Raw genomic sequence first — 12709 nt, 5'->3', positions numbered from 1 at the left:
CAGTCTGTGCACTGTGTGATCAGTGTTATACAGGTATATAGTATATACTGCTATGTGGTATAGGTATCCCTGCACTGTGTATGGTGACTTGGGCTGGGTCAGAGAAGGATGCTGGTACCAGGGCTGTAGGTCAGTGTGAGGTATATACAGTCTGTGCACTGTGTGATCAGTGTTATACAGGTATATAGTATATACTGCTATGTGGTATAGGTATCCCTGCACTGTGTATGGTGACTTGGGCCGGGTCAGAGAAGGATGCTGGTACCAGGACTGTAGGTCAGTGTGAGGTATATACAGTCTGTGCACTGTGTGATCAGTGTTATACAGGTATATAGTATATAGTGCTATGTGGTATAGGTATCCCTGCACTGTGTATGGTGACTTGGGCTGGGTCAGAGAAGGATGCTGGTACCAGGACTGTAGGTCAGTGTGAGGTATATACAGTCTGTGCACTGTGTGATCAGTGTTATACAGGTATATAGTATATACTGCTATGTGGTATAGGTATCCCTGCACTGTGTATGGTGACTTGGGCTGGGTCAGAGAAGGATGCTGGTACCAGGACTGTAGGTCAGTGTGAGGTATATACAGTCTGTGCACTGTGTGATCAGTGTTATACAGGTATATAGTATATAGTGCTATGTGGTATAGGTATCCCTGCACTGTGTATGGTGACTTGGGCTGGGTCAGAGAAGGATGCTGGTACCAGGACTGTAGGTCAGTGTGAGGTATATACAGTCTGTGCACTGTGTGATCAGTGTTATACAGGTATATAGTATATACTGCTATGTGGTATAGGTGTCCCTGCACTGTGTACAGTGACTTGGGCTGGGTCAGAGAAGGATGCTGGTACCAGGGCTGTAGGTCAGTGTGAGGTATATACAGTCTGTGCACTGTGTGATCAGTGTTATACAGGTATATAGTATATAGTGCTATGTGGTATAGGTATCCCTGCACTGTGTATGGTGACTTGGGCTGGGTCAGAGAAGGATGCTGGTACCAGGACTGTAGGTCAGTGTGAGGTATATACAGTCTGTGCACTGTGTGATCAGTGTTATACAGGTATATAGTATATACTGCTATGTGGTATAGGTATCCCTGCACTGTGTATGGTGACTTGGGCTGGGTCAGAGAAGGATGCTGGTACCAGGGCTGTAGGTCAGTGTGAGGTATATACAGTCTGTGCACTGTGTGATCAGTGTTATACAGGTATATAGTATATACTGCTATGTGGTATAGGTATCCCTGCACTGTGTATGGTGACTTGGGCTGGGTCAGAGAAGGATGCTGGTACCAGGGCTGTAGGTCAGTGTGAGGTATATACAGTCTGTGCACTGTGTGATCAGAGGTTATACAGGTATATAGTATATACTGCTATGTGGTATAGGTATCCCTGCACTGTGTATGGTGACTTGGGTTGGGTCAGAGAAGGATGCTGGTACCAGGGCTGTAGGTCAGTGTGAGGTATATACAGTCTGTGCACTGTGTGATCAGTGTTATACAGGTATATAGTATATACTGCTATGTGGTATAGGTGTCCCTGCACTGTGTATGGTGACTTGGGCTGGGTCAGAGAAGGATGCTGGTACCAGGACTGTAGGTCAGTGTGAGGTATATACAGTCTGTGCACTGTGTGATCAGTGTTATACAGGTATATAGTATATACTGCTATGTGGTATAGGTATCCCTGCACTGTGTATGGTGACTTGGGCTGGGTCAGAGAAGGATGCTGGTACCAGGGCTGTAGGTCAGTGTGAGGTATATACAGTCTGTGCACTGTGTGATCAGTGTTATACAGGTATATAGTATATACTGCTATGTGGTATAGGTATCCCTGCACTGTGTATGGTGACTTGGGCTGGGTCAGAGAAGGATGCTGGTACCAGGGCTGTAGGTCAGTGTGAGGTATATACAGTCTGTGCACTGTGTGATCAGTGTTATACAGGTATATAGTATATACTGCTATGTGGTATAGGTATCCCTGCACTGTGTATGGTGACTTGGGCTGGGTCAGAGAAGGATGCTGGTACCAGGACTGTAGGTCAGTGTGAGGTATATACAGTCTGTGCACTGTGTGATCAGTGTTATACAGGTATATAGTATATACTCCCCTCCTCTTACTCACCTACTTATCTTCCTTCTCCTGATAAGCCCCGCCCCCTTTGCTTTCTCCAGCCCTTTGGGTTCCTGAGAAAGGAATCCTGGCTCCCCATTGGTTGATGGCAGCCATCTTTCTGTAGCCTGCTCTGGGGGCAGCCATTTTCTGTTAGCCGCTGATGCAGCCTCAGCCTGACCCATCTGTTATAGGCAGAGGCACACAGAGGGAGCAGGAGGAGGACTTGAATCATTAATGGCACCTAGTCCGCCCCTGCTATGGCCATCCCTGCATGGGCCTCTCATTGTGGTACATGTATGAAGCAGTGAAATGTATTGATGTTGCCCATAGCAACCGTTATGCCTCCACCTATCATTTTATAGAGTACACATGATAACTACAACCTCAAAGCTGAATGGGCAACTTCTCCACTCTGTTATCTGCTTCATACATCTATCCCCTGCCCGGGACCCCAGACCTGACCCACCCCCATCCCCTGATGGCAGCTCTGGTGTGTTTGGCATCCTGAGGTCACTAGGTGAGTGGTGGGTAATCACCTCGGTACCATCCTGGCATCTCTCCTCCATATCACACGTCTGTGATAGGTTACTGGCCGCCTGTTATTACTCAGGAGCCAGAGCTGCATCACTCAGCTTATATGTACATCAGCCAGACCCGGGGGTCCCGAGGCTAACCCAGGGGTCCTGAGCCAGGCCCACCCAATAATCTGACTGTGACATTTATATTGTTCCACAATGTAACTCATCAATGTTATTGTGGTACAGGTACGTGTGCTAGGTGTGTATAGTGCTAGAGTAAGCTGTTGGTGTATTATCACCATGGTACGTGTGCTAGGTGTATTATATGGTGCTAGAGTAATCTGCTGGTGTATTATCACTATGGTACGTGTGCTAGGTGTATTATATAGTGCTAGAGTAATCTGCTGGTGTATTATCACCATGGTACATGTGCTAGGTGTATATAGTGCTAGAGTAATCTGCTGGTGTATTATCACCATGGTACGTGTGCTGGGTACATTATATAGTGCTAGAGTAATCTGCTGGTGTATTATCACTATGGTACGTGTGCTAGGTGTATTATATAGTGCTAGAGTAATCTGCTGGTGTATTATCACCATGGTACATGTGCTAGGTGTATATAGTGCTAGAGTAATCTGCTGGTGTATTATCACCATGGTACGTGTGCTAGGTGTATTATATGGTGCTAGAGTAGCTGCTGGTGTATTATCACCATGGTACGTGTGCTAGGTGTATTATATAGTGCTAGAGTAATCTGCTGGTGTATTATCACTATGGTACGTGTGCTAGGTGTATTATATAGTGCTAGAGTAATCTGCTGGTGTATTATCACCATGGTACATGTGCTAGGTGTATATAGTGCTAGAGTAAGCTGCTGGTGTATTATCACCATGGTACGTGTGCTAGGTGTATATAGTGCTAGAGTAATCTGCTGGTGTATTATCACCATGGTACATGTGCTAGGTGTATATATGGTGCTAGAGTAGCTGCTGGTGTATTATCACCATGGTACGTGTGCTAGGTGTATATAGTGCTAGAGTAAGCTGCTGGTGTATTATCACCATGGTACGTGTGCTAGGTGTATTATATAGTGCTAGAGTAAGCTGCTGGTGTATTATCACTATGGTACGTGTGCTAGGTGTATATAGTGCTAGAGTAAGCTGCTGGTGTATTATCACTATGGTACGTGTGCTAGGTGTATATAGTGCTAGAGTAATCTGCTGGTGTATTATCACTATGGTACGTGTGCTAGGTGTATATAGTGCTAGAGTAAGCTGCTGGTGTATTATCACCATGGTACGTGTGCTAGGTGTATTATATGGTGCTAGAGTAGCTGCTGGTGTATTATCACCATGGTACGTGTGCTAGGTGTATTATATAGTGCTAGAGTAATCTGCTGGTGTATTATCACTATGGTACGTGTGCTAGGTGTATTATATAGTGCTAGAGTAATCTGCTGGTGTATTATCACCATGGTACATGTGCTAGGTGTATATAGTGCTAGAGTAAGCTGCTGGTGTATTATCACCATGGTACGTGTGCTAGGTGTATATAGTGCTAGAGTAATCTGCTGGTGTATTATCACCATGGTACATGTGCTAGGTGTATATATGGTGCTAGAGTAGCTGCTGGTGTATTATCACCATGGTACGTGTGCTAGGTGTATATAGTGCTAGAGTAAGCTGCTGGTGTATTATCACCATGGTACGTGTGCTAGGTGTATTATATAGTGCTAGAGTAAGCTGCTGGTGTATTATCACTATGGTACGTGTGCTAGGTGTATATAGTGCTAGAGTAAGCTGCTGGTGTATTATCACTATGGTACGTGTGCTAGGTGTATATAGTGCTAGAGTAATCTGCTGGTGTATTATCACTATGGTACGTGTGCTAGGTGTATATAGTGCTAGAGTAAGCTGCTGGTGTATTATCACTATGGTACGTGTGCTAGGTGTATAATGCTAGAGTAAGCTGCTGGTGTATTATCACTATGGTACGTGTGCTAGGTGTATATAGTGCTAGAGTGAGCTGTTGGTGTATTATCACCATGGTACGTGTGCTAGGTGTATATAGTGCTAGAGTAATCTGCTGGTGTATTATCACTATGGTACGTGTGCTAGGTGTATTATATGGTGCTAGAGTAAGCTGTTGGTGTATTATCACTATGGTACGTGTGCTAGGTGTATATAGTGCTAGAGTAAGCTGCTGGTGTATTATCACTATGGTACGTGTGCTAGGTGTATATAGTGCTAGAGTGAGCTGTTGGTGTATTATCACCATGGTACGTGTGCTAGGTGTATATAGTGCTAGAGTAAGCTGCTGGTGTATTATCACTATGGTACGTGTGCTAGGTGTATATAGTGCTAGAGTAAGCTGCTGGTGTATTATCACTATGGTACGTGTGCTAGGTGTATATAGTGCTAGAGTAATCTGCTGGTGTATTATCACTATGGTACGTGTGCTAGGTGTATATAGTGCTAGAGTAAGCTGCTGGTGTATTATCACTATGGTACGTGTGCTAGGTGTATATAGTGCTAGAGTGAGCTGTTGGTGTATTATCACCATGGTACGTGTGCTAGGTGTATATAGTGCTAGAGTAAGCTGCTGGTGTATTATCACTATGGTACGTGTGCTAGGTGTATATAGTGCTAGAGTAAGCTGCTGGTGTATTATCACTATGGTACGTGTGCTAGGTGTATTATATGGTGCTAGAGTAAGCTGTTGGTGTATTATCACCATGGTACGTGTGCTAGGTGTATTATATAGTGCTAGAGTAATCTGCTGGTGTATTATCACTATGGTACGTGTGCTAGGTGTATTATATGGTGCTAGAGTAAGCTGTTGGTGTATTATCACTATGGTACGTGTGCTAGGTGTATATAGTGCTAGAGTAAGCTGCTGGTGTATTATCACTATGGTACGTGTGCTAGGTGTATATAGTGCTAGAGTGAGCTGTTGGTGTATTATCACCATGGTACGTGTGCTAGGTGTATATAGTGCTAGAGTAAGCTGCTGGTGTATTATCACTATGGTACGTGTGCTAGGTGTATTATATGGTGCTAGAGTAATCTGCTGGTGTATTATCACTATGGTACGTGTGCTAGGTGTATTATATGGTGCTAGAGTAAGCTGTTGGTGTATTATCACCATGGTACGTGTGCTAGGTGTATTATATAGTGCTAGAGTAATCTGCTGGTGTATTATCACTATGGTACGTGTGCTAGGTGTATTATATGGTGCTAGAGTAAGCTGCTGGTGTATTATCACTATGGTACGTGTGCTAGGTGTGTATAGTGCTAGAGTAAGCTGCTGGTGTATTATCACCATGGTACGTGTGCTAGGTGTATATAGTGCTAGAGTAAGCTGCTGGTGTATTATCACCATGGTACGTGTGCTAGGTGTATTATATGGTGCTAGAGTAAGCTGCTGGTGTATTATCACCATGGTACGTGTGCTAGGTGTGTATAGTGCTAGAGTAAGCTGCTGGTGTATTATCACCATGGTACGTGTGCTAGGTGTATAATGCTAGAGTAAGCTGTTGGTGTATTATCACCATGGTACGTGTGCTAGGTGTGTATAGTGCTAGAGTAAGCTGCTGGTGTATTATCACCATGGTACGTGTGCTAGGTGTATAATGCTAGAGTAAGCTGTTGGTGTATTATCACCATGGTACGTGTGCTAGGTGTGTATAGTGCTAGAGTAAGCTGTTGGTGTATTATCACTATGGTACGTGTGCTAGGTGTATTATATAGTGCTAGAGTAAGCTGCTGGTGTATTATCACCATGGTACGTATGCTAGGTGTGTATAGTGCTAGAGTAAGCTGCTGGTGTATTATCACCAAGGTACGTGTGCTAGGTGTATATAGTGCTAGAGTAAGCTGCTGGTGTATTATCACCATGGTACGTGTGCTAGGTGTGTATAGTGCTAGAGTAGCTGCTGGTGTATTATCACTATGGTACGTGTGCTAGGTGTATTATATGGTGCTAGAGTGAGCTGTTGGTGTATTATCACCATGGTACGTGTGCTAGGTGTGTATAGTGCTAGAGTAGCTGCTGGTGTATTATCACCATGGTACGTGTGCTAGGTGTATTATTTAGTGCTAGAGTAAGCTGCTGGTGTATTATCACCATGGTACGTGTGCTAGGCGTATTATATAATGCTAGATTAAGCTGCTGGTGTATTATCACCATGGTACGTGTGCTAGGTGTATTATATAGTGCTAGAGTGAGCTGTTGGTGTATTATCACCATGGTACGTGTGATAGGTGTATTATATAGTGCTAGAGTGAGCTGCTGGTGTATTATCACCATGGTACGTGTGCTAGGTGTATTATATAGTGCTAGAGTGAGCTGTTGGTGTATTATCACTATGGTACGTGTGATAGGTGTATTATATAGTGCTAGAGTGAGCTGCTGGTGTATTATCACTATGGTGCAGGTATCCTCTCATATGTTCTTTTATAGATCACAGATTATTTTGTCAGTTTGGAAGTTTTCTATAATCTCTTTATTGGTATCACTGAAACACACCCGTATATTATACCCCCTGCCGAGAGGTCGAGGACAAAGTGCATCTAACCACCGTGGGGTGTAGTCATAATGCCCTGTCCCATTACCACATGATGCCAACCTTGGGTGTCCTTATTGCACCCTTTAACCTAGCAATAGGGCAGCAAGCAGTCTCTTCCTCTGATGGTCTGCTCTAATATGACGGAGTCTCCTGAATGTCCTGTGACAGTGTGTGAGTATGATGCCAGCTGCCCTGGTGGCAATGGGGATCTCTCTGCCATCCCACTGTGTGCAGACGTGATACAGTATTTACTTGCCTGCTCTCCCAGAATGTCCAGGAGAGGTCTCCCAGACACCAGAGAGCGTCGGCCAACCTCGCGGTTGCTTGGTCTTGATGACGTGATTTGTGCTGAATTGTGTCATTGTGTTCCCAGTTCTGTAAATTGTGGCAGTGTACAGCGTAGGGGGGCTGCGGTTATGGCCCCTCTGCACTGTAATGTCAGCCTCCTCCAGCACTGATAAAGTGGGTAAGTGTTACAGATAAATACAATGTATACATGGAATAACATGAGTGTAGTGTTCTAGAGGAATAGAATATATAGGCATGAAGGGGGCAGCATAAGCCGGGGCACCTCAGGTTACAGATGTGATAATATAGAGGCTGTACAGATGGAGGCTATAGGTGTGTATAGTGCTAGAGAAGGAGGCAGCATATGCCGGGGCACGTCAGGTTACAGATTTGATAATATAGAGGCTGTACACATGGAGGCTATAGGTGTGTATAGTGCTAGAGAAGGAGGCAGCATAAGCCGGGGGAAACCTCAGGTTACAGATACAGTGATAATATAGAGGCTGTACACATGGAGGCTATAGGTGTGTGTATAGTGCTAGAGAAGGAGGCAGCATATGCCGGGGCACCTCAGGTTACAGATTTGATAATATAGAGGCTGTACACATGGAGGCTATAGGTGTGTATAGTGCTAGAGAAGTAGGCAGCATAAGCTGGGGCACCTCAGGTTACAGATACAGTGATAATATAGAGGCTGTACACATGGAGGCTATAGGTGTGTATATAGTGCTAGAGAAGGAGGCAGCATAAGCCGGGGCACCTCAGGTTACAGATACAGTGATAATATAGAGGCTGTACACATGGAGGCTATAGGTGTGTGTGTATAGTGCTAGAGAAGGAGGCAGCATAAGCCGGGGCACCTCAGGTTACAGATACAGTGATAATATAGAGGCTGTACACATGGAGGCTATAGGTGTGTGTATAGTGCTAGAGAAGGAGGCAGCATAAGCCGGGGCACCTCAGGTTACAGATACAGTGATAATATAGAGGCTGTACACATGGAGGCTATAGGTGTGTGTACGTGTGTATGTGGCAGTCTGCACACAGCCCCCCTCTCTCATTCCTTGTTTGCCTGAAATCCTGCGGGAGCTGGAGGGGAAAAGTAAGAACAGAGACTGACACAGAGAGGCAGAGAGACAGGCTGAGGAGAGGACTGCCAGAGTCTAAGGGAGGAGAGAGACAGAGGAGGAGGTCCACAGGAAGAAGGGAAACCACTGAGGAGGACAGGGATACAGGGTATACAGAGGCTGCCGGCAGGAACAACTCCACAGCTACAAAGTAACTAAGGTTAGTGACTAAATATGACTGAGTGTGATAGATCTGTATCTCTGTATTACACTCCTACAGTCACACAGTCCTTATATCTCTCTGTATCATACAGTCACACTATCCTTATATCTCTGTATTACACTCCTACAGTCACACTATCCTTATATCTCTCTGTATCATACAGTCACACTATCCTTATATCTCTCTGTATTACACTCCTACAGTCACACTATCCTTATATCTCTGTATCATACAGTCACATTATCCTTATATCTCTCTGTATCATACAGTCACACTATCCTTATATCTCTCTGTATCATACAGTCACACAGTCCTTATATCTCTCTGTATTACACTCCTACAGTCACACTATCCTTATATCTCTCTGTATTACACTCCTACAGTCACACTATCCTTATATCTCTGTATCATACAGTCACACTATCCTTATATCTCTCTGTATCATACAGTCACATTATCCTTATATCTCTCTGTATCATACAGTCACACTATCCTTATATCTCTGTATCATACAGTCACACTATCCTTATATCTCTCTGTATCATACAGTCACACTATCCTTATATCTCTCTGTATTACACTCCTACAGTCACACTATCCTTATATCTCTGTATCATACAGTCACACTATCCTTATATCTCTGTATCATACAGTCACATTATCCTTATATCTCTCTGTATCATACAGTCACACTATCCTTATATCTCTCTGTATCATACAGTCACACTGTCCTTATATCTCTCTGTATTACACTCCTACAGTCACACTATCCTTATCTCTCTGTATCATACAGTCACACTATCCTTATATCTCTCTGTATTACACTCCTACAGTCACACTATCCTTATATATCTCTGTATTACACTCCTACAGTCACACTATCCTTATATCTCTCTGTATCATACAGTCACACTATCCTTATATCTCTCTGTATTACACTCCTACAGTCACACTATCCTTATATCTCTGTATCATACAGTCACACTATCCTTATATCTCTGTATCATACAGTCACACTATCCTTATATCTCTGTATTACACTCATACAGTCACACTATCCTTATATCTCTCTGTATCATACAGTCACACTATCCTTATATCTCTCTGTATCATACAGTCACACTATCCTTATATCTCTCTGTATTACACTCCTACAGTCACACTATCCTTATATCTCTGTATCATACAGTCACACTATCCTTATATCTCTCTGTATTACACTCCTACAGTCACACTATCCTTATATCTCTGTATCATACAGTCACACTATCCTTATATCTCTGTATCACTCATACAGTCACACTATCCTTATATCTCTCTGTATTACACTCCTACAGTCACACTATCCTTATATCTCTCTGTATCATACAGTCACAATATCCTTATATCTCTCTGTATCATACAGTCACACTATCCTTATATCTCTCTGTATCATACAGTCACACTATCCTTATATCTCTCTGTATTACACTCCTACAGTCACACTATCCTTATATCTCTCTGTATCATACAGTCACACTATCCTTATATCTCTCTGTATTACACTCCTACAGTCACACTATCCTTATATCTCTCTGTATCATACAGTCACACTATCCTTATATCTCTCTGTATCATACAGTCACACTATCCTTATATCTCTCTGTATTACACTCATACAGTCACACTATCCTTATATCTCTCTGTATCACACTCCTACAGTCACACTATCCTTATATCTCTCTGTATTACACTCCTACAGTCACACTATCCTTATATCTCTCTGTATCATACAGTCACACTATCCTTATATCTCTCTGTATTACACTCCTACAGTCACACTATCCTTATATCTCTCTGTATCATACAGTCACACTATCCTTATATCTCTCTGTATTACACTCCTACAGTCACACTATCCTTATATCTCTCTGTATCATACAGTCACACTATCCTTATATCTCTCTGTATTACACTCCTACAGTCACACTATCCTTATATCTCTCTGTATCATACAGTCACACTATCCTTATATCTCTCTGTATTACACTCCTACAGTCACACTATCCTTATATCTCTCTGTATCATACAGTCACACTATCCTTATATCTCTCTGTATCATACAGTCATACAGTCACACTATCCTTATATCTCTCTGTATCCTACAGTCACACTATCCTTATATCTCTCTGTATTACACTCCTACAGTCACACTATCCTTATATCTCTCTGTATCATACAGTCATACAGTCACACTATCCTTATATCTCTCTGTATCCTACAGTCACACTATCCTTATATCTCTCTGTATTACACTCCTACAGTCACACTATCCTTATATCTCTCTGTATCATACAGTCACACTATCCTTATATCTCTCTGTATTACACTCCTACAGTCACACTATCCTTATATCTCTCTGTATCATACAGTCACACTATCCTTATATCTCTGTATTACACTCCTACAGTCACACTATCCTTATATATCTCTGTATTACACTCCTACAGTCACACTATCCTTATATATCTCTGTATTACACTCCTACAGTCACACTATCCTTATATCTCTCTGTATCACACTCATACAGTCACACTATCCTTATATCTCTCTGTATTACACTCCTACAGTCACACTATCCTTATATCTCTGTATCATACAGTCACACTATCCTTATATCTCTGTATTACACTCCTACAGTCACACTATCCTTATATCTCTCTGTATTACACTCCTACAGTCACACTATCCTTATATATCTCTGTATCACACTCATACAGTCACACTGTCCTTATATCTCTCTGTATTACACTCCTACAGTCACACTATCCTTATATATCTCTCTGTATCATACAGTCACACTATCCTTATATCTCTCTGTATCACACTCCTACAGTCACACTATCCTTATATCTCTCTGTATTACAGTCACACTATCCTTATATCTCTCTGTATTACAGTCACACTATCCTTATATCTCTCTGTATTACACTCATACAGTCACACTATCCTTATATCTCTGTATTACAGTCACACTATCCTTATATCTCTCTGTATTACACTCATACAGTCACACTATCCTTATATCTCTCTGTATTACACTCATACAGTCACACTATCCTTATATCTCTCTGTATTACACTCCTACAGTCACACTATCCTTATATCTCTCTGTATTACACTCCTACAGTCACACTATCCTTATATATCTCTGTATCACACTCATACAGTCACACTGTCCTTATATCTCTCTGTATTACACTCATACAGTCACACTATCCTTATACCTCTCTGTATCACACTCATACAGTCACACTGTCCTTATATCTCTCTGTATTACACTCATACAGTCACACTATCCTTATACCTCTCTGTATTACACTCCTACAGTCACACTATCCTTATATCTCTGTATCATACAGTCACACTATCCTTATACCTCTCTGTACTACACTCCTACAGTCACACTATCCTTATACCTCTCTGTATCATACAGTCACACTATCCTTATATCTCTCTGTATTACAGTCACACTATCCTTATATCTCTCTGTATTACAGTCACACTATCCTTATCTCTCTGTATCATACAGTCACACTATCCTTATACCTCTCTGTATCATACAGTCACACTATCCTTATATCTCTGTATTACACTCCTACAGTCACACTATCCTTATATATCTCTGTATTACACTCATACAGTCACACTATCCTTATATCTCTCTGTATCATACAGTCACACTATCCTTATATCTCTGTATTACACTCATACAGTCACACTATCCTTATACCTCTCTGTATCATACAGTCACACTATCCTTATATATCTCTGTATTACACTCATACAGTCACACTATCCTTATCTCTCTGTATCATACAGTCACACTATCCTTATATCTCTGTATTACACTCCTACAGTCACACTATCCTTATACCTCTCTGTATCATA

The 12709-nt window shown here is 42.3% G+C and overlaps 1 protein-coding gene across 4 annotated transcripts in view; it reads left to right on the top strand.

The window, feature by feature from the left end:
• The first annotated feature begins 8662 nt into the window (after positions 1–8662).
• The window catches only part of LOXL3 (lysyl oxidase like 3), a 302460-nt gene continuing 298413 nt past the window's right edge, over positions 8663–12709 (top strand). For all 4 annotated transcript variants that reach the window (XM_088457549.1, XM_088457548.1, XM_088457546.1 and 1 more), the window contains exon 1: positions 8663–8776. The gene's annotated coding sequence lies outside the window, so the exon portion shown is untranslated. The remainder of the gene's footprint in view (positions 8777–12709) is intronic.

This window comes from Taudactylus pleione, unplaced genomic scaffold, assembly GCF_031769625.1.
Source record: "Taudactylus pleione unplaced genomic scaffold, aTauple2 ptg000766l, whole genome shotgun sequence".
NCBI lineage: Eukaryota > Metazoa > Chordata > Amphibia > Anura > Myobatrachidae > Taudactylus > Taudactylus pleione.
The sequence above is the reverse complement of the archived record's forward strand: the minus strand, read 5'-3'. Positions and strand labels throughout refer to the sequence as shown.